Raw genomic sequence first — 21,737 nt, 5'->3', positions numbered from 1 at the left:
GGTGTGTCGTTGGCCTGTGCATGTGTGGTAGTCGTTGGCTGGTAACCCTATGCAATTGGTGCATACGAAAAGTAGAGCACAACTAGGTGACCGCATTACGCGATCCATGTCAGTCAGTGAGGAGACAAGGAGACCGGCTCGTCAGACCTCAGCGTGCAGCTTTTGGGGCGCATTCGTAGGACCGATGCGGTAAATCAAGCGTCACGCTATCGGGACAGTAAACATAAATCAAATCCTTACGATCACCGTGGGGCCCATTACGCCCGGTGGTGGTGAAACGAATTTTAAGCGATCGCAGATCATTTGTTCTTTGCACGCGGAGGGGTTGATAGGGGCAAAGAAAATCGGAAAATAGAAAAATCGATGCCCCTGCTGCCTCGGGCGGGGCGAAAAAACACGGTGGCCATCCACCCAGGGTCGGCTCGGGCTGCTGTGTGTTCGAATTTTGACGCGAGAACCATGTTTTCCTCCCCCCATTCCGTTACATTCTACAGCGAACATACAGTGCCAGGCAGCGGCAGACCGACGAGCTGGCGTTTGCACCTTACCTCTGACCCATCGAACAAAATGCTATAAATATTGATGTTTACTTCCCCCCTTCCCTCCCCACCGCTTGCTCACTTCACTTCCTTTCAGGCAAACGGCTTGGGAAATGTGTGGAGCGGGTGCGACCTCAAACAGTGATGGAACCCCGTTGAGTGAGCTGGGCCCCCCTTCCGAAAACGGCGCGTTCGATATTGGCAAAATGGAAAAAGGCAACATTTCCGCGGGGCGCTAGTGAGACACACACACACACAGACACACGGACATGCACGTTTCAACACACGAAAAGACGGGAAATTCTCGCGGAATTTCCCTCGACAAACGCGAATAGAGATATGCCCACCTCCTTGCGTCGATCGCAGCTAGGTGTGAAGATCGAGGTGAAGATCAACGACTGAGTGTTGATGTGTATTTCTTCACGTTTTTTGTTTAACTTTTCCTCTACTTTACTGCTAAATATTGAGGTTTTCCCCTGTTTTTTCGTTTCGGGTTTTTTCTTTTTCTTTTTTTGCTTTTTGGCGCAAAACAAAAAAAAATCAAGTTCGGTCACATCGGTAAAACACACATTGTAACGTTTGTGGTTTTCTCTCACACCAAAGTTTCGGGTTTTACATTTTCGTAACACTAGCGTCTGTTAGTGCGGCCGCCGATCCTTGTGCCGGGCACGGAAAAAAAAGCGATTGGGACCGTGCAGAAAGCGAACTATTTTTAAATACAGACCACCAAATACAACAGCAGCGATCGATTGATTCGTTCAAATCGTTGAGTGTTCGTTTGTCGAGGGAGAAGATGAAAAAAAAGCGCTGGCAGGTTTCGATGCGCCAGGTAACCAACTCGTGCACGTTCCCACACAGCGCACCAAACGCGAAGGACGCGAAAAGCGGTGTGTGTGTTTGTGTGATTGTTCCAATTCGAGCAGGTTCAGTAGTGACAATCTAATTCCTACTCAATGTAAAATAAGTGACGAATTTAACAAAAAATCCTTCAAAAAAATCTATTCCCATGCTCTAAACCTATCAATTAATCCCGGTCCCTCTGACAAATTGATCGCTTTTCACTGTGATCCATCCCTTTCGATCGAACGGCGGGGTAGAGTGATTGATTTTGTTACCTGATTCGATGTGTGTTGACAGCTTCCTATTGTGATCGATTCCCGTACTTGATTTTCTATTCTCTTTGCGTAATCCAATTTGTCCGCGGTGGTTTTAATTCAGCTTAGATAGAAACCTTCTTCTTCTCTTCCCCTAATTCTTTATTCACACTGTTTCGTCGCACGGCACTCTACACTTTGCGGCTTGGCACTGATATTGAACACTTCGAACGTAAGGACAAATATCGCAGATCGAATGACAATCGATCCGATACTATTCCTTATTGGATTTTTTCTCCTGTTTTTTTTTTTCTTTTTTCGCTTCCGTTTCGTTAGGTTCGTTTTTTGTTGTTGTTTTGGCCTTTGTTGCTGCACACTGCACTGATGCACTGATTTTTTGCCTTCCTTTGATAAGTATTGCACCTTTTTTCGCTTCGATTGACACACCCCAACTTCACTAACTCTTAATCTAATTTGCTAACCGTTCACTTTAGCAATTCACTTTTGAAGTGCAACTCTTAGTTTTGCATCTCACTGTATTCTTTGAACCTTCGCTTCAGCAAACACAACTCTTGACGGCACACATGGTCACAACAGAGAGCCAACACACGTTTTGCTTTGAGTGTTGGATGGTTGTTTTGCATACTTCGTTTTTTTCTCTCTTGTGTTGGCTTTGCTTTTCTCTTCTTATGTTTTTCTTCCTTCTGTTCTGCGTCTACTGTACGGACGGTTATGTCTGCCTTTACGCACATAACACACACACACGCTCATGGAGTTTCACATTTCACATATGGAAAGTGCACCTTTTTTTTGTAGTTGGTTCCAAAAACGGAAAAACTCAGCTCAACGAATGGAAGATACACCACCACAAGATGCACACGCTGCACTGGCACAAAACTATACCACCGTCGGTTCCACACGCACACACCACAAATACGCACGCGCGATATTGCTGCGTGCGGTGGAAAATCTTCCGAGAGCAACGGGAGAATTCAAACAGCGTCAACGCTAGGACGATCTTCCACAACTGTGCGCAACGCACGTCTGCACGATCGTGTAGTCAGAGACGGACTGAGAAAATATGTTTCGATGCTGCGGCTGCTTTCCGACGTGCGGGCACGAAACGCATACTCACGGCGTGCTCTTTTGCGCCAGGCAAGTGTTGGGTTGTCGTGTAAGTGTCGTTGGAGTCTGAGATGCACAGTTTTGACAGAAATGCTGAACATTTGTTTCACGATTTATGTTTGTGTATAGTTTTCCATAACTTTTTTTAGAAATATTCTATAATGTCCGTCTTTTTATTTCTTATTGCCAACAATGCTTAATTATTATTACATTACGGCTACAAGATTGTACAACGGGACCGGTCCAGCCGAATCAGAAATGCGATTATAGGAGATATAAAATAGAAGATCAAACAAGTAATTTGTAGTAGAGTTAGCTACAGTGAATGCTTTGTTTGCACAATATTGTCTACAAAATATGTAAGGCATAGCGAAATGAAAAAAAGGAAAATATTATTGGTTACTTATGGGAATAATACGAAGGTGAAGAAAATTAAAAACAAGGAAGCATAATACAAAAAAAGAAATATATACCATTTCTTCGAGGTAAACCAAACTATCACATAAATCGTCTCACAAAAGCTGCAACTCTTTGTAAATTACAAAAAATAAATAAAAGAAAAGTGAATGAAAACATCGAATTATTTAAACATTAGATAACAAGGAAAATCCACGAGATAAAGAAGTAGCTAACTAAACATTCATCCTGGAGGTTAACCAAAAAAAAAGCACCTCACTTACAGAACTACCCATCACTCTCTTTCCAATACTCTCTGCGATCGCAAGGATGCATGGTGAGAAAGAGAGCACGATCATCGCCGTGCTTCTCACCGCGTTCTCAGCTCATGCCCAACCGCTTTTTCTCGCTGCTCACTTTGCGTGTTTTCGTCCTCTCATTGGGAAGGATACAAATCACTCTTTTGAAGTTAGCTTAGGAGTAAAATATCTATTGGCTACCCGTATTAGATGAAACATTAAAAACCGGATCCGAATGTCGTGTATACTTTTCTGTTTTAAACCAAAGAAAGCAATGCACCTGTGCTTTTTTTCTATTGTGATCAGTAAGGGCATCGAACACAATACATAAGACGAAACATTTTGAAGGATCGATACTTTTAGTGCGTAAGGTTGAATTAGACACAACCACCATGATTTTGAGCCTTCGAATCTTGAGGCACGAACCGTTCCATCACCCGAAAACCACATGACATCCCGCATGCTTGCTGCTTGTCAGACCGTTTAACTGCTTTAATTCTCTTAACGAAGCGAGTGCACGTGCCATTTGCCAAACATAGGTCCGGTGTGTGTGTGTGCGTGTGTGTATACATTATTTTGCCTACCTTCCCCGCCCCGCCGGAAACACCGGAAAACGGAACCGGAATTATGATGCTTGTTTTAGCTGCACTTCCTGTTCCTTCCTGTCCACGCAGCATCCGCGGGAGCATCCGACCATCCAAAAGCAGTTTCAAATGCGTAGCCCACCAATATTTGTAGCTATTTGTTACCTTCCAAAGCCGCTGCCGCCGCCACCCCATCAGTTTCCCAATTTCGGGAATTTCCGCTGTACGGTTCCCTGCTTTCTTGTGAAAGAAAACTCACATCCGGAAAATCCATGATCCATCGTCATCATTGACAGCGCGATCATACGCAGCACACCCCTTTTCCACCATGTTTTGTGCGACGCGCAACGGGCGCCCTGCACTGCACCGGATACGTCATCGTCATCGCACGTCAACGGAGCGCTCGATTTCTTTCGTTCGACATCGTGTCACGTTCGATGGGAGTTATGGTGGATGGGGCGGAAAAACGGCGCTCTCTTTTCGGTGCTTCCAGTTTCCTGCTGGCTCGTTTTCCACCGGGCAATGTGAAAGAAAGGAAGAAATGCGCTATTCCAGAACCGTTAATCCAGCCGGATAGACAAAGGAACGCGTACTCCTCCCGTCACGGCAAAGGTGAGGGTGGGAGTTTTTTTGTGTGTATGTATCTGAGACGGTCGTTATGTGCCCTTGTTGTCTTATTATTTTTATTTCCACACTACGGCTGGGCTGTGGTGTCTCGGGTGACAAACAGTTGTAAACATGACAGTTTAATCACGTGAGACCGCACTTTGTGACGATCGCACCCGCGTGCGATGCGCTTTGGTTGCGTCGGAGACATTCTTAACCTCGCACACACACACACACCGACGAGACTAGCCAACACAGAAGTATACAGGAGCACCTACACAGTCCACTCTTTTCCCTCCAATCCAAAACTAACATCCGCCATTCGTCATCGCGGTGCGTTCGATGAGGTTCGACAGAGTTCGTCGAGTAGTCGAATTCTGGCGAGACCTTTGCAACAGCCGCATGCAAGTGGGCCACGGAAAATTCGAAACCACTGACCACCGTGCCATAGCAGCGGGAGGGGGAAAATAGTAACCAACGCGGCCGCGGTGACGTGACGTGGGAAGTGAAAGTATCCGGCCGACGGGAAATGGTTCACGCCGCACGGAAACGGTACGTGGCGAACGATTTTGGGAAAGATATTTATTTTTAAGCAAACAAGATGACGTTTTGGCATCACCGCCGTCTTCTAACGCGAAGCCACGAACCGCGGGGATCGGACACGTTCCCCTGAGAGGAAGGTTGCCGTTGTGGTTGGTGGAATTGTGTTACGTTCAAGCCAGAGGACGTAGCATTCATCTGTTTACGAACAGAGCTAGAGGAACGGTTTGATGTTGCAATAGAAATACTTCGAAATAGACAACAGAAGAACAGTTGACGATAAAAAAAACGATTAAAATTTAACGTTGAGGAAGACTTTGAACTAAAGGATTAAATAAATTTGAAGATTAGCAGTACATATAGTTTCAAAATAAACAAGTTTCACTCCATCCAATGAAATGTTTTCCTTCCTTAATCATTAAGTATTAAATATACCTTCTGTCTAATAGTTGTAACTGCCCTTAATTTGTTCTACGCGTTAAGCTATAAGCTATTATTCAGTCGATTATTATACCGGTTTATTTTCCAACCGTAATTGACTCCCTAAGCACTACTGGCATGCGGAGTACATCCAGAAGGGATAAGGTTTGGTCCGCTTCACTCATCACCTACTGGCCAATAATACCACCACACCCCAACGGAGGTTCATCGGTGCGAGCTCGTAAAGAAGGGAGCAATAAGTTCAGTGGTCAGCTTGCATGCCCTGCCCATGCTCCAACTTCTCGTGGAGTTGGTTTTAGTTTTCTCTTCGCCAACGGCAACAAACATGCGCCAACGGTAGCCTGTGCTGTATGGGGTCGTGCGTTGATTCATCGTTGTTAATGTTTTATGAACTGCAGCGTTATGGGGAAAATTCCGCCTCGATACACCCGGACCCGATGATGTTCACATTTAATAGAGTTTAGAAATTGATCGCCTGGAAGCAATCTGCTTTGATGGAGAGCATGTTTATAAAGGGGAACTTTTCAAAATTAATTATAATTATACAGCTCTTGCAGGATCCGGACATCAGTAACAATAAAAATGGAATCAAAAACTGAAAAATAATAAAACGCCAGTTTCACAACATTCAAAACCGAGCTGCCAAAAATGACTAATCATAAATTATGTAAAACAATCCAACACATTTTTTACGGTTCACTACACCACCCTCCGAATGACAAGCATTTCCATATGTATTCTATAAATTATGGTTTATCAGATAAGATAAAACTCTGTTAATTATTGCGCACCGATTTTGCAGACGCGATCTCTAGAGGCATCCTGCTATAGCCAACTCCCATACTTCAAACCATACCTTTATAGATTATTCATTAGCCTCCTACGATCGATAACATTTCAACGCGACGGGTCCGATCTCACGCCCGTGTGGACGATCATCTGCTCTATGCGAGCTTATCGTATCCGACGAGCCCCTTTGCAGTCGCCACTTATCAGAGCAACCACCACCACCGACTAAGGCCATGCACAATCGCAACGAGCATGTATCTTTGATTAACGTTACGATTATTAACCTCCCGAAGAAGATTGCACAAGACGGAGCAAAGGAGGAGTTTGGCCCCTTCTTTTCTGTTTGTTTGTTTCCTTTGCTTCGCAAACGGTCACACGTGCGTAAGCAGATCTCCTCTGCTTGGCGCTCGCGTGGGAGCTACAAACATAAGATCGGAAGGAGAAACTTCCACGCATCGTGTTCCAAAAGCGCATAAGGCCGCTCCGTGGCAGGGATCGAACACACGCAACGGTTGCTTGCACAACGCTGAACCGTCGCATTCTACGGTGAATGGGAACTCACAATGCACCGAGACGAAGCTGCAGGAAGAGAGTGCACACGGATCGTAAGCCCTGAAGAAACGCATCATGTAGTAATTCGTAGTAAACGTTCGTTCAAGTGAATGGTTTGTTAGCGATTAATGTTGCCCTGCCTGTAATCTTGTTGACAGGCGCGTTTGGAGAAACGGAAAGAAAAAAATGCAGAAAGGTGGAGTTGCAGTTGGGGGATCATGAATGTAATTGCGTGGAATAGGATTATCCCGTTCGGTGTGCTGCGCGTGCTGGCATCATTAATAATTGCAATAATGTGATGCTTGTATGGGGTAAACGATCGGTGGAACGATTTGACGATAACAGTAAAATTAATAGCGCAACAGAATGAATATTGACAGCCGTACTGATGGTAGGTAGATCAATAAAGTTTGAAATGGCTATAAATTTCTTACAACAATGAAATGGGCTTGTTTTGAATGAATAAACGATATTTTTGGGGTAAATTTTGATTTTATTTTTTAATAAAACACAAATCATTCCACCGATAATATTAAACAAGACCTTTTTACAATCAACCACCATTCTCCTATCAGCACAAGGTTCGGGCACAAGTGCACTGACAGCTTCCTAAATATTGTTCTTTCCTCCGAACCGAAAAGCCGAAACCCCCAACGCGCCCAACGCACAGCAGCAAACGTCCTTCGCGGCAGCTGCAGCCGGCCAGACCATCACACAGGCGTCCCTCGTTCGTGCCCTTGTGCTCGTGCCTTCATTCTACTCCTCACAGTTCCTCCTCGCATCCTTCGCAACGGAAAATCTGGAACCAAAACTACGAAAGACGCTCCTTACGCTACCGTCTGTTGCTCTCGTGCCAACTGCATCAACAACCGGTGCAACGTGCATGGTGCATGCGTGTGTACACGATTTACGGCTCCCCACACCATCCCCACCCGGTCTTCCATCCCTCTCAAATCACAAACCTGCAGCGATGCAGGCACATCTGGAGCACGATCGTAGACAATTTTACATCGCTTGCCAACACTCGGTGTGCTGCTTATTCTTCCCATTTTTCATTCTTTCCTTCCCTAATCGGGCACACATACAAACACACACACACACACACACACACACACACACACACACACCACACGACTGTATGATCAGTGAAAAGTTAACCACTCTCCCCACAGTTTCCCTGCCCGAAACACCCCACAGTGTAATCAATCTCAGCCCCGCGGGGTCGCTGACAACACGTTTCGGAAATTCGGTAAACACGCTTGGCACCATTTTCGGTGACCCGCGGGACCTTCCCGGATTTCCCGGAATTGTCAACATAAATTTTGCACTTAACCACCGATTGGACGCGTGAGCTGCGAGCGTTCCACGGTGCTCCTTCCTACCGCGACCAGCAATTAGCGATGTGACGCTCGCACCCCCGAAGCGGAAGAAAATCCTTTCCAGATGTTGGCTGCGACCATCGCAAGCTGTGCCTCCCTCTGCCTATCTGCCGCGATCTTTGGCCGATTAGTGGATCTTGCCGGCAATACGGGTCAAATTAGTGTCGATGTTTTTGTGCATTTTTGTGGCGAGGTAATTTGAATAGTGAAGCTGCTTACTCCACCACTACTGGTGAGTGTGTGCTCCCTGGAACGCTGGTCTGAAGGGGTTTAGGTGATGCGTGGACAGGCCACGCCACGATGCTGCTGTTGCTGCTGCTGCTGCTGCTGCTATCAAAACATCCCTTCGTCCGTTTAAACAACCGATTTTTTGGTTTGGGTTCGGCGATCATAAATTAGTGCACGGGAAACTACAGCCAGTGGCACTACTTCTGGGCCGAATAATAATGTTATTTATGGCAAATGACGGGACCGGGCCAATGATTTACGGTGGTTTATGCAATACGAAAACATGAAGTGTTTTGCTGCGGAAGTACGGTACGAATAGCAATGGTGAAACATGGTTTTTTTAATAGAGATTTTGAATCTACTACTGGCATCCTTCGCAGCTCGAGGGAAACGTTGTAGGCTGGGTTTGTTTGCCAGATTTTAGATTTATACTCAAACATATCATTTTTATGTTTGTTGAACGATGTTGGTGGTAGATGGCTGCATGATTAATCAGATTCGGATGAAAATAAATCGTTAAAAGATTGTTTTAGTAGTGTTTTGATTAAAATAAGACCTTTCCCCGTTGTACATGGCTGTTGTGTATACAAATAATTGTAGATTTCTTTATGTAAAATCGGTTAAAGATGCGTTCTAGTACAATACAATTGAGCGTATATTATTCAAAAATGCAAATTCGAATAAACCTTCGTTTTGGGCAATCTTAATGATTGCATTAGTTGGAATTGGCCACATACAATTAATAATAGTTACAGCCGCTTAGAACAAGATTCTTATAGCTGCATAAAATAACTTGAGAGATGCCTATGCTTCATTAATTCAGTGTCTAATTGGTTCCAAAAATATCGACCCGTCAAATCCGCTGCTCTTTGTCGTCCCGCCGTACCAATATGGCGTTGAACGGCTTACACTTCAAACCCATCGGCTGTCCTCCCTCTCGAATGGTCAGAGCAGAAAGCCTGTATAGTCCACCCCCACCAAATATACATAAAAACCAGCAACAAAAGCGCGTCCGTCAATCGCTTCGCACCCAAATACTGTTTGTGACATCGAATCAAGCGATTTCCGCCCATCGTCCACAAGACGCTGAATAACGATTTGTATCATCATCATCATCGTCAACTTCGTTTGTTCGGCGCGGTTCATCACGTTTGGTTGTTGCTTCTCACCCACATTTCCCACTATAGCTCGTGCTCGAATCGTCCCAATCTTTACTGGCATTTACTTTTCTCACCTCATTCCGTACCATTTCCGGAACCATTCATGACCAGCGTGCGCAGGTTAAGCGTTGGACTTTAAGTTTGGTTTCTAACGCGCCCGACCGCCAGTGACAAACGACTGCGCACTGCCTAATCGCACTTGACAGGGGCGACGGAAATGATGGAATTTAGATTTTCTATTTCCATTTGCTGCGTGCTGGGTGCAAGCATAATCATCGTCGCGCCCGGATATGCACTACGCGCCGTATGCCGGCGGATGGCAGCGCAGCGTGGGCAGGAAGTGTGCTTTCTTGGGTGCATCCGAGGCACGTCGAAAATGAGGCCACCCGTTAGCTACACAGCGTTGTGACACCTGTCCACCGAGTTCGGGTTTGTTTACATTTTCGGCATTGTTTTGTGGAGGTTTTTTTGAGGGCACGGATTAGAAAGATTATTTGTTTTGGTGCAGATTGTAATAGCTTGATGAATGTCTGATAGGCTTGTGTTTGAATTGCTTGAAATGAATTTCTATTTCATGTTCGAAACTACTACTTACTTGTCTATTCTAAATATTTGGACGCATATTAAGCGTCATGAAATTACTTCCCTTTCCTGCAGGACACTTGCAACACTTGCTGAAGGCAATAAATCTGTTCCATTTTGACAATCACCATATCCAGCTCGGTACAAAACAAACGAACAAACGAAGGAAACGATATTAATTCGTTGTCATGCTTTAGTACACAACACGGCCACATCTGACACCCTTCACAGCTTTGCACAGCAATAAAGGAAACAATGCGTGTGGGTGGAAAAATCATAATTATAACCTTCAACAACCACAACAAGGGGAGGATGTTCAAGGGACGACGGAAAGTCCTATTTAGAAAGTAGAGGGGGAAAAACGATCCTCTGTAAAGCAATGCCCGAGAAGATTTCAATTTGTGAAACGAGTATCTTTCCGGTCGCCTATAGTTGTAGTAACTGCTGGTGATGGAAGGATGTAGGCAGCGATACGCTACTCCCGCATACCGCCGAAAGGGATGCATGCACTTCTGGCTGAGTGAGTGGTTTCCCGTTGCCTAAAGTACCGTATGGCACTACAGTGGGTAGGGTGTTGTGCCTGCGGCACACTAGTCATGAGTTAAACGCAGCCGCGCATAGATGACAGGTGAAGTGGTCGTGCGGTGGTGGGAATGATAGATGGGATAAGGGTAAGCTTCTGGGAGGTACAAACCGGCAGAAAGCGGCTACCATCATTCTCATTATTGGATCGTTGCCGACTGTCAAACCACAATGCGAGCGAGTATGTGCGGCAAGACGACGCAGGCAATGTTTTGGGTAATATTTTGTCTGTTGATTATGAGTGTGTGATTGTACAGTGAATGGAGAATGAAAAGGAGTTTAAAAAATATGAAATTATTCTTTTTTTATGTAAATTTAAAACAATGGCAATATTGCACAATACAATGAAATATGCTTACAAAAAAGCCTCTACTGATATTTGGTGGCACAACATGCACCGGGGTCAGTAATGCATGTATTTGATAGGCCGTTTCAGTTTTTAGATTATTTCAATGTAGCAAGTGTTAGAGGCTGGGCAGAGTAACATGTTCGCGGCTACTGTTAGGTACTCGTGCAATTCAAAATCGTGTTTCAATTTGAAGCTGAATTACATTGATGGTAAAAGTGACCTTCTAACCTTGAACAAGAGGGTTAAGATTAATGTACCAAGAAAGAAAAATCCCACCCGAAACAATAAAAAATATATAAATCATTTCAACGACAATCTTCTGTGATGTGAAGCATAGTTTTTTTTTTTTTTTTTTTTTTTTTTTTTTTTTTTTTTTTTTTTTTTTTTTTTTTTTTTTTTTTTTTTATTTCGCAATTGTACTGATGATTTAGCGATTGTGGTATTTTAGCACTCTTGTAATGCGTTCAAATCGTCACAGAAGCATTAAGGCGCATCTCGTAAGAGCAAGTTTTCCGGTTTTGATTTTTATGTTATTTTAAAACGTTTATTCCATATCACGCCGAAGTTGCGCCCGCGCGGCCGGCAGTTGTCTTCGGGCTTCTTGTGGTTGTAAGATTAGAAAACACACTTTCTCACTTCATACGATCAAGAATTTCGTAGAAACCATCGCTCTTTTAGTTAGAGTACACGCATATTAACCTCCCCGCTCTGTGAGAAAGAAACTGATGAAAGCAGATACGAACTCAGGGACCTAGCCTAACCATCGCTTGCCGCCACCGCAGTCTACTTTGATCCGTCTACAGCTGTATCGAAATTCCCGGTAAAGCAAACCTGCGCCCCAGTGCGCCTGTAATGTGATCACTTAAATACTTTTATTTCCTCCACAAATTCATTTCCCATCCATCAAACTTCCGATTCTTGCTTGCTTGCCGCGCCTGCAAACACGCAACCACGCACCGTAGATGGTTTGATCGTTGGCCGGTGACTCTCCGGCCGCCGATCGTCAGTAGTGCCGCCCCGGTAGTGGGAGGAAGCACAGATTCCCAGCAACTGTTTACAGTCATCTGGCGTGCTGGAGGGGAGCGCCCAATTCGTCGAAGTAAACAGAGTACAGGCGGTCCTCGAGATACACGGTTAATGGGGACCGAAAACGGCCGCAAAATACCGCGTATCTCGAATTTCCGCGTAAGTCGAATCTCGTGATTTCCAGCTAAAATATCAGAAATTTTCGTGTAATTTTGCAAGTAGGGGGCGGTTTTAGTCACTTTATGAACTATTTGATATGATTCTGACTGAGTATAACTGTTTTAAACCTTTTGAAATAGTTTTTAACATTCGATCAAAACGGAAATTATTTGGCAATTTGCAATTGATGTGTCAAATCAGTACAATTTGCTCAAAGAATTGTCAAATTTAGAAAACCGCGTATCTCCGAATCCGCGTATAAGAGGTACCGTGTATCTCGGGGACCGCCTGTACACCGCTCTGTGACGCATCATCTTCCAGTGGGTCCACCGTATAAACATCAGTGGTCGTCCAATGTGACAGAGACCGTGCGGAACGTTTATTCGGAAGAGCGAACCTGTGTCGCCCGGGATATATCGTGACCATAAACGACGAGAACTCGATGGCAACCTTTCGCGTGGATGTGATTAAAACTGTTGCTAACGGTGTCCACCGAAAAAAGTTTATGCTTCGGGTAAATAATTTACCTTCAGCATTTTTTGGACTTTTCAAATTTGCCTGCGAGCTAAATTCTCTGCCACCTTCACCCACTCGAAAACATCCAAAACGCGTCCAAGCCGACGTGTGATCTCATACAAGAATAGAGGAGAAAGAAAGGCCTCCTCCGTTTTTGGTTAACGACGTTTTAACCTATTTTATGAGCATCGTCACCTTCTGGCAGCGCACTACCTCCGATTCTGATGTACAACAATGTACAACACCCCGCACGGAGACGCGTTTTAAGGCGGCTATTTCATGCAGCAACTCCACACGCCCGTCTTCCTAACGGATATAGTGCCTCCCACCTGGAAGACATACACCACCGGGCAAGGCAGCGCTGTACTTTTGCCAGTTGCCCTTCCACAACGGTTGCGCCATCTGAAAACGGTCTCATCTCACATGCACGCGGATTGTGTGTCGTGTAACACCTCCGCAAAATGGCACCTCCAAGACACACTTGCAAACAGAGCAACAAGAGGAAAACAGGAAATTAATGTGCACAGCGCCCGTTTGTCAGGGTCAACAAATTGGCCGCACACAGTTGCGCGCTGCACTTGTTCTGGTGGTCGGGAATGCTCTGTCGCGCGCGCAAGAAACACGCCATGACAAATGTACCCCAAACGGCCCCAGCCGAGGCGGGAGATGCTTATTGAGCCAACGGTGGATGACGACCAGGACCGTCATTTTTGGGGGTGGCGTCAAAAAACTACCCAAGGTTAGACACGGCGTACAGGATACACTTGTTGGCTCTACTCCTCCTGCGCCTCAGTGTCAGGGAGCCGGGATTTGGAACCTCCATATTCCGCCGGTTAAGCGCCCACAGCACAATTAACATTTCACCAACGTATTTCCTTTCCATTTCGTCGGTTTGATTAATAATTCATGTTTATGATTATTTGATTTTAATTTATCAACCGGCTTCGGAACACTCGCGCTCCCACACCTGATCATTGTTTCGGGGTTTATCTTTTCGGGGTAGAATTTTATATTTTTCGACCATTGGCTCGTGGGTTTGCATACTAATATGTTGAGCTAACCGTTGGTAGACCGCCTTACAAGGAGCAATTCCACTGGATGGATGTGAGATGGGTTTAGAAATGCAGGAAATGCACTTGTACGCTGTGACTTCTCAAATTGTTTTTTTCAGGTGGATGTCTGGTTCGTTGGGTGAGCATTCCAGGAACATAAAAACTTCTCCCAACTTGTGAAACATTCATCCAAGCCAAATAAAACCACGCCACCACTTACTGGACAGCCTCCTATCTCCTATCGCAAATGGTCAGTGTTTCTTGGGAAATTTGCACCAAAATTATCATAAGCAGAAATCATCATGGACACCGGCACGACGATGGCCACGCGACCACTCTCCAATGTTCCTGTGCGTAAGATGAAAGGAGGCGCATTGTTGACGGAACGCGCACGCTCGAGTTCGTATTTTTATTAAAAACTTATGCTGTGATGCCGCCAACATTGCTTCTTCTTATTTGTCGTCCAGCCGGTCCCTTGGGTCGAGCAATGGATGGTGGAAGAACTCCATCAGGGCACGCGTGTGCGCTCGCGCGCAATTGAAGATGAAACGGAATGGTTGTTGTTTGCTTAATGCATACACACAAGCAAACGATGATCGGTCCCGGTCGGTTTGCAGATGGCGGTCGGTTGGAGCTGTAGAGTATGTGTGGCCAAGACGCATGGCAAGATGTTGACGATGTTGATGATGAGCCACCAAGGTATTAAGAGATCAAAGGCTGATGAGGTACTTTTTTTTCTCTTTTTTCACCACCAAGCAAGTCACGCATCAACCTGCCGCTAATGTTTCGATTCGAGGCGCAGCACTTCCCATGATCGAGATGATGATCCTGGAAGAAACATAGGGATGTTGTGATGTATTCATATAAGCAGTTATATGCAAACATCATTTTAACGATATTGCATGAAGATGCTTCCGATAATAACATTCCAATTTTAAGGACTTTTCAATACTCAACCCAACAGTTTTTAAATGAAAATTTGACTTGATTTGATTCTTGAAATTAAATTAATGCTGTTTCGCCATAGTTCCGTTGCAAACCATCGTCTATTCACTGTTCTACAGCACCCAAATACCAAATGTTGTAAAAAGCAAAGAAACAATTTATCAACGCACCAAACTCCCCGTAGAGCCTTGAACGAGGGCAGACAAACAGTACTGCTGCCCCTGTATGTGCGTGGATGTACGTTTCCGGAACAGTTTGACTATAGTAAATTTATCCACATACTTTCTGAGGATGCGTGTAGAATACAGTCTAGCGGGTATTCGAACTGTATGTTTGTTTGCATAAGTACATCTTGACGCAAGGGGGCGCGAGAGAGAGATTGAGCGAGAGTTTCGCTTACGCCATCTTGCACACACAAGACGCACGAGACGCCCCTCGCTGTTACACATGCAAGAAATTGAGCTGTTTTCCCCTGCCATCTGACAGGGGCACGTGGTGAACGAGCTGTTCCACATGATTTTGTTTCCCTTTTTATCCGGCACGGGACGGATCCACCGGAAACGGGACACCACACACTCGGGACACCACTCCAGATTACTTCGATCGTTGGGAAAAGAGCGAAAAAAACGAACCGGATTTGGACAAGAATAAAAAAAAAACGGAAACAAATCTTCCCCACCAGCCATTCGAACCATTAAATTTGTCCTCACCGTATCCGAAACGAATAAAGCATTCGTTCCGCCGAACGCACTACGTCGATGATCGAATATCAATGCACACTGGTGGCGGGCGCGTAACGCTATCGCTCTCGCGGTCCTATCGGTCCCTACCGAAACGGGGGACCATAAATCCTTAAATGTGACGGATTTTACGATCCTCTCTCGCGTGCGTGCCGGTTCGCGCGAGCCGCCTTACAATTTTGCTTTATTACTATTTTCTACCTCAATATTCTAGCCAAACCGCACCGCCGTGATCGAGACACGTTCGTGGGAAGGGAAATTATCATGCGTGCGACCTGGACATGCGGGGTGATAAAACAACGAACGATCGTGTTTCTCGGCGTGCTCCGGCAGTGCTGCTGTGTTGTTGGAGAGTTCCTTCTTAAGTTACGCTATAAATAAATCGTTTATTAGATTGTCAGAATGTTTTGATTATGGACTGTTTTACGATCGATTCCGATGTTTGACAGTAAAATATACATCTTAACAGGACCGCAGCAGCTACCGTGCTCAGTGGCGGGGTGTAGGATGCGGTAGCCACTGTAGCACTAGCGAGACAGCATTGTAAAACATTGTTTGAGAAAGATCAACAACAGCAACAGCGCAGTATTGCAACACTGTATTACGTTGCGCTTTCTTTTATCCAGATGGTAGATGCTTTGTCTCTCTCCATCTCTATGCCTCGTTTTCTTTATAAATGTAAAATTTCTTGCATCAAACAATGCAGCATCTTGTGTTGATTCTGGGAAGCACTTTCTTTATCGTGCACACAGGCACACAGTGCCTTATGCCACTGCCATTACACAGCATAAACAAAACGCACAATACTTGATCTTACGACATACGGCGTGGTCTTATGCTGTACTACTACCCTCATCGCCTCCCCTCCCAAGCATTAGCACAATATGCACGCAACCACCTTTCCAATGCATCTGTCGGGTTGCGCCACGACCGGAGGGGAAGGGGGGCAATTTTCCAGTTGAATCGATGTTTCTGTGGGGAAACCTTGCCCAGGCCATTCAAATCAATTGGCTTCAATTGTCTCCCGCCGATGGGTACCACCTCGGTGTAGATTTATTTTAATGCTATTACACATTAGAAGACGTTCGCTACACTAAATAAAACTAATAAGAAAGGCGAAATCCGTGCTGCTTTTGCCGACCGAGGCCAGTGCCTAGCATTTTGTGTAACCGTTTCTTCACACTCGCCCGTTTTGCAGCAATTGACTTTGATTGAGCTGACCCAATGCCTAGACGACGGGTGCACAAGCCCTGGTACCGCTACGAGATGCAGCTGGAGGGAAAGTACCGCTTGATAGTTGATGATGCTCTCGGCTCGAGCCACACGGCAAGTGATCCTTCACACAGCAGTTAGAAGTGTTCGTAAACAAACAACCAGCTATAGCGCTTCTCGGACGGCTAGAACGCGCGTAACATTGCAGCACGCAAACAACTGTTCAAGGACTGCGCCCATCAATAGTACCGTCACAAGAGCACTCTTCATCCCCAATTTTAGCTTTTCCCAGTAGATTGGATACATACTTACTCAAGAACACTGGGTATCTACCGTTGCTCGTGCCATCTCCAGAGCTCGTGCCCGCCGTCTGATTGGCAGCCGGAGTGCGATCAGCAGGTAAAAACGAGCATAAGGGACGACAGACTTTGATGCGATAAAATCTCGACAAAAGCTACAACGATGCTTGCTGCTTTCTTCCTTTTAGCCCGCACAACCCAACGCACCAAACAAGTGCAGTGGCCGAAGGGGTGCTTAATTTATTTCCAGCAATAAATTAAATCTAACCCGAGTAATCGGAAGCCGCCTTCGTACGGGTAGAACGCCACGGTGGCTGCCGGAGTTTGTTGCACAGGCTTCTAATCGGTACAGGTATCGGATGGTACAACCGTGTGGCAAGCATGATGGTACGCATCTTCAGCCAATACACCATTCTTCTTGGGAGGTGAACCACGCAGCATCAACTTTCTACGGGTGCTGGGGGAAGCTTAGGCTTAGCCCAGAACTCTAGATGTTAAGCGCATCATGCGTTAATGATGAGCTATTTTTTAGTATTGGGAGAAAGTTGCTCTCTTCGAACATGCTTAAATTGATATCATACTTAATGTAGTCCAATACCATTTTTCACCATCATCCCTAAGAAAGGAACTGGAAATTTTCTAAAATTTATTTAAAAAAAACTGTTTACTTACACTTAAGCTTTACAAATTGCACCCCGTGCCAACATCACGGCCGGATATTAAGCAAAACAATCAAAACATCCGCTGTTGTTCCTGCAATCGGAACACATTTTTGATCCTCTCAATTGCATCCGGATGAAAGATTACACCCACCGAACCCGGGCGACTGACAAAGCGGGAACCATTTCTCTGTACGTTTTAATCCCATTTTTGACACCCTCGTGTGAAGATTGTTTCAAGAAAGAGGGTTTTTTATGTAATAAAAAAGGGACAAATCCTAAGAACGTGTGTATGTCGCTACCTTTCCTACCAGGTGTCATTCATCACACTAGGCAACTTGAGCACTTCATCGTTCCGTTCATCACGGCGGTGATCATCACAAAAACGCGATCGACCGCCAACGATGAGACCCGCAGTGAGTACACCCACCGTCTTATCTTCAGAGCGCGCGACAAATGCATCGATTCATAAATGGATGCATTTCCGGAGGTTAACCTTCACGCCCTTTTCACACCCGTGACGCATTGGTGCCTCCCCATCCCCGGCTGGCATCACGAGGCAGTATAGTGCGAGGGTCAGGCAGCGTGTGGCTGGAGGTGATTCATACCAGGCGGAATGTAGGTTGCAAAAACGCGTCGAAATGCGATCACGTTCCGCGATCACTGCTCGGGTGCTGTGAAATGTGAATGCAACACAAAAAAAAATAAGGGAAACACCCACCAGCCCTTTTTACAAGGTAATTTGGGAGAGCAGGGTTTGCTCGGTTGATAGCAGCAGTACCGGCACGTGATGTGTGCCCGTTTAAAGAAAAGGGAAACCGGATGCATCTGGTAGGTAGAGATGCACCGGTGTAAAGCAGTGATTACGGGTAAACATGAAAGTGAGATTTTTTGTTTTGTTATATTTCTTACAGGACCAAGTTAAAACATACAGTTTTATGCATCAACCGATATGTGTTTTAATGGAAAAAAAACATGATATTTCGTCAAATGTAGCTCTTTATCCACTGTCATTTGCGTGAAATTATCGGAAAATGGCAATAAAGGATATTGTTATCCTATTAATAAATTGAAAATTACATTTCGTACCGTTGGAGATTTAAATAATCTTTCGTTTGGTGCCCAACTCAAAATATTTTCATTTTCGCGCTATTCGATTCGTAACATATTTGTTTGATCGATAATCTCACGTTTGCTTTCCTTTCGGGTGCGCAAATGGGTAAAGTTTAAAATGGAAAGTAATTCATGCATGGAGAGCTTAGTTTTGGGAGCATTTCGCACATTTCAAGGCAGCAGGCTAGACCGTGTCTTAATCGATAAACTATAGGAATGTATCGCTTTCCTTGAGGATTGTTTAAATGGTCTACATAAACTGAAATGTTTGGTAGTATGCTCATAATGAATCATGTACTCAAAATTTTCGTGCAGCAGTAAATACAAATGTTCAACATTATCCTTATTCTTGTGTATTCTGTTAGAGAAGCTTTAGGAGCAAATCATTATCGTAGTTTAAAAACACAAACAAAACTGGCAGGCAAGCAAAGCGCGATTTTAATGTAATCCTTCTTTATACGGGACGGGATCCAACAGTCCACACACGAAGAAACTTAATCCTCCACCGCGACCCTCAAAGGATACACACACACCCCCTCTCCACAACGTAATCCTTCCTTCCCTTCCTGCATCAATACATTTGCTTTCAACCTTGTGGAAAAACACAAAATAATGCTTTATTATTTATTCCATCTATCGCTTACCAACCGCGCATCGCTTTCCAAGCGCCCACAGAGCGTGCAGTGCTTTGGAATCGAATAATAAATAATCAACCAAACCTGTCACCACACCGTGCTCTCTCGGTTTACCAGCCACACCGGACATCCCACCCGACACATCGTTCGAAATGTTAGTTTGGTTGTTTCTTCATCATTGCAATCCGTTCTTTCCTTACTGGCTGCGCGCGATAGACTCCGGAGTGCACTGTGTGTTGTGTTCATCTTCTCCGATACCTGTGTGTATTGTGCACTTTTTATCGCGTTCGTTTGTCTATGTTTTTCATGGTTTGTCCTGGTGCTTGAAGAATATCTTTACGCGCGATCCCTTTTGCATTATCATATTTATTTATTCATTCTAGCTATGTTTTCACACCGGCAACATTTGCGCTATCCCCGTGTGCTTATCGATTGGTTTTTTTTTTCTGTCCCTCCTTTATCGCCTTTTTGCGTCCATCAACCGGCCGGTGCCGTTGGCCGAACAGTTGATGCGCGGTTTTTGTCGTTCGCAACTCCTTGATGTATGATAAGCCTGTTTGTCGGAGGAGGCAGACGATCGTGGGGCTGGAGTGCGTGTGTGAGGTTGGTAAACGAGCAAAATGCTATTTGCATGCCGGTCACACAATCCTGGCGACATCTTACTATGGGGGGCTATCCAGCGTTAAAATGATGATATAAGTAAAGCGGAAGAAAACTAACAAAGGAGTATAAAAAGAATTCGATTAGACACAAACAAGTATAAATTAACACAACAATTAAGTAAACGATTGAGTTAAAAAATATATTATTTATGATAACATTGTTTAAATTTATAAAACACAGAAGAATTCTAGAAACAACGAAAACTTGAAATCAATCCTAAAACATACATAACAAGACATATGCTCTTATAAATGTTGCCAGTCTCGCTATGTTTATATATTGTTTTATCTTTCCACGAGTAGAACCACCTAACCTGCTTGGTGGTGATCCTCCCCCAGAAGACAGACGAGTCGTGTGCTGTGCCACCGGGAGCGTCACGGGACGATCAAGCAAACGTCTTCGCTTCATTTGCGGAAGATAATACACAACCATTCAAGCTGATTTCACTCTGAATTGGGTAATTGTGATTGCTGCGACCGGGTATGGCAGCACGAGAAGTTACGATCAACGATGGCGGTCGTGTCCAATGGATGTAGACGAAATGGATGGATGTGTAAACGGACATGTTCTTAAATCATGTGATCGTTTTATGTTTCGTGAACGAGGGTACAAACAATGGCGGTTTTAGTAGAATTCATCTATTGCTTAGAGCGGATAAAACTGTTGTACTAACTCCAATCTCTCGTTTGATGTGCATTGGACAATCCCATGCCGTTTGCTTTTTTCCGCGTACCGCCAAAGCGATGATATAAAACCGAAATGGTTGCACATAAAATTTTACGATATAAAAGGAAGCAAACGAATCGCAGGACGGCACTAGGCTCAAAAAGGAATCCTAGACGACGACAACACACGGTCCCCGAAGGACGGTGATTGTATATTTCTTCCACTTTGCTCGTAAAAACATTACCCCAACGCGATGGTATTATAGGGTTTGAGGCGCGTACGGTTGCGCATATATTTAGCGACGCACACCACCGATTGACGCGCGCGTGCCACTTCGATTGGCGACAATTTATTACGCTCATTGAGGAATCTGTTTCACCCGCCAGAATGGGGCGGCGCGCAAGCAAAAGCATAAGCAATTCGCATCGCGCCCGAGGGGAGGGGGGGGGGGGGGCGGGAGTATTGTAGGTGCACAAAACGCAACGTGCAAATAATGCACAAACAACCAAAAAGCATCTTTTTTAAGTGCGTTAAGGATTTACTATTACTATTAATAGCCCATAGCAAAACTATTGTCTCCGTTTTGCGTAATCGCCTCCATATGGTGCGGCTGGGATATAGTGTGGGAGTGCTGCATTGCGACAAGGCGCGTGGAGTAGGAGGGTAGTGTGGTTGTGTCTATTGCAACTATAATGGTGTCCATGCACGCTGCATGCATGTAAATTGTTTGCAGCTGCTCGCACTGCTGTATTTTATTTTGTGTAAAGGAACGACACATCGAATGCGAAGGCAATCCCAGGGGAAGTA

At 44.9% G+C, this 21,737-nt stretch overlaps 1 protein-coding gene across 2 annotated transcripts in view; it reads right to left on the bottom strand.

The window, feature by feature from the left end:
* Nucleotides 1-2,710, bottom strand: part of LOC120949783 (fibroblast growth factor receptor homolog 1-like) — a 28,916-nt gene extending 26,206 nt beyond the window's left edge. For both annotated transcript variants that reach the window (XM_040367286.2, XM_040367287.2), the window contains exon 1: nucleotides 1,655-2,710. The gene's annotated coding sequence lies outside the window, so the exon portion shown is untranslated. The remainder of the gene's footprint in view (nucleotides 1-1,654) is intronic.
* Between the last annotated feature and the right edge of the window lie 19,027 nt (nucleotides 2,711-21,737).

This window comes from Anopheles coluzzii, chromosome 2 (assembly GCF_943734685.1).
Source record: "Anopheles coluzzii chromosome 2, AcolN3, whole genome shotgun sequence".
Taxonomy (NCBI): Eukaryota; Metazoa; Arthropoda; class Insecta; order Diptera; family Culicidae; genus Anopheles; species Anopheles coluzzii.
This window is presented reverse-complemented; position numbering and strand designations above follow the sequence as displayed.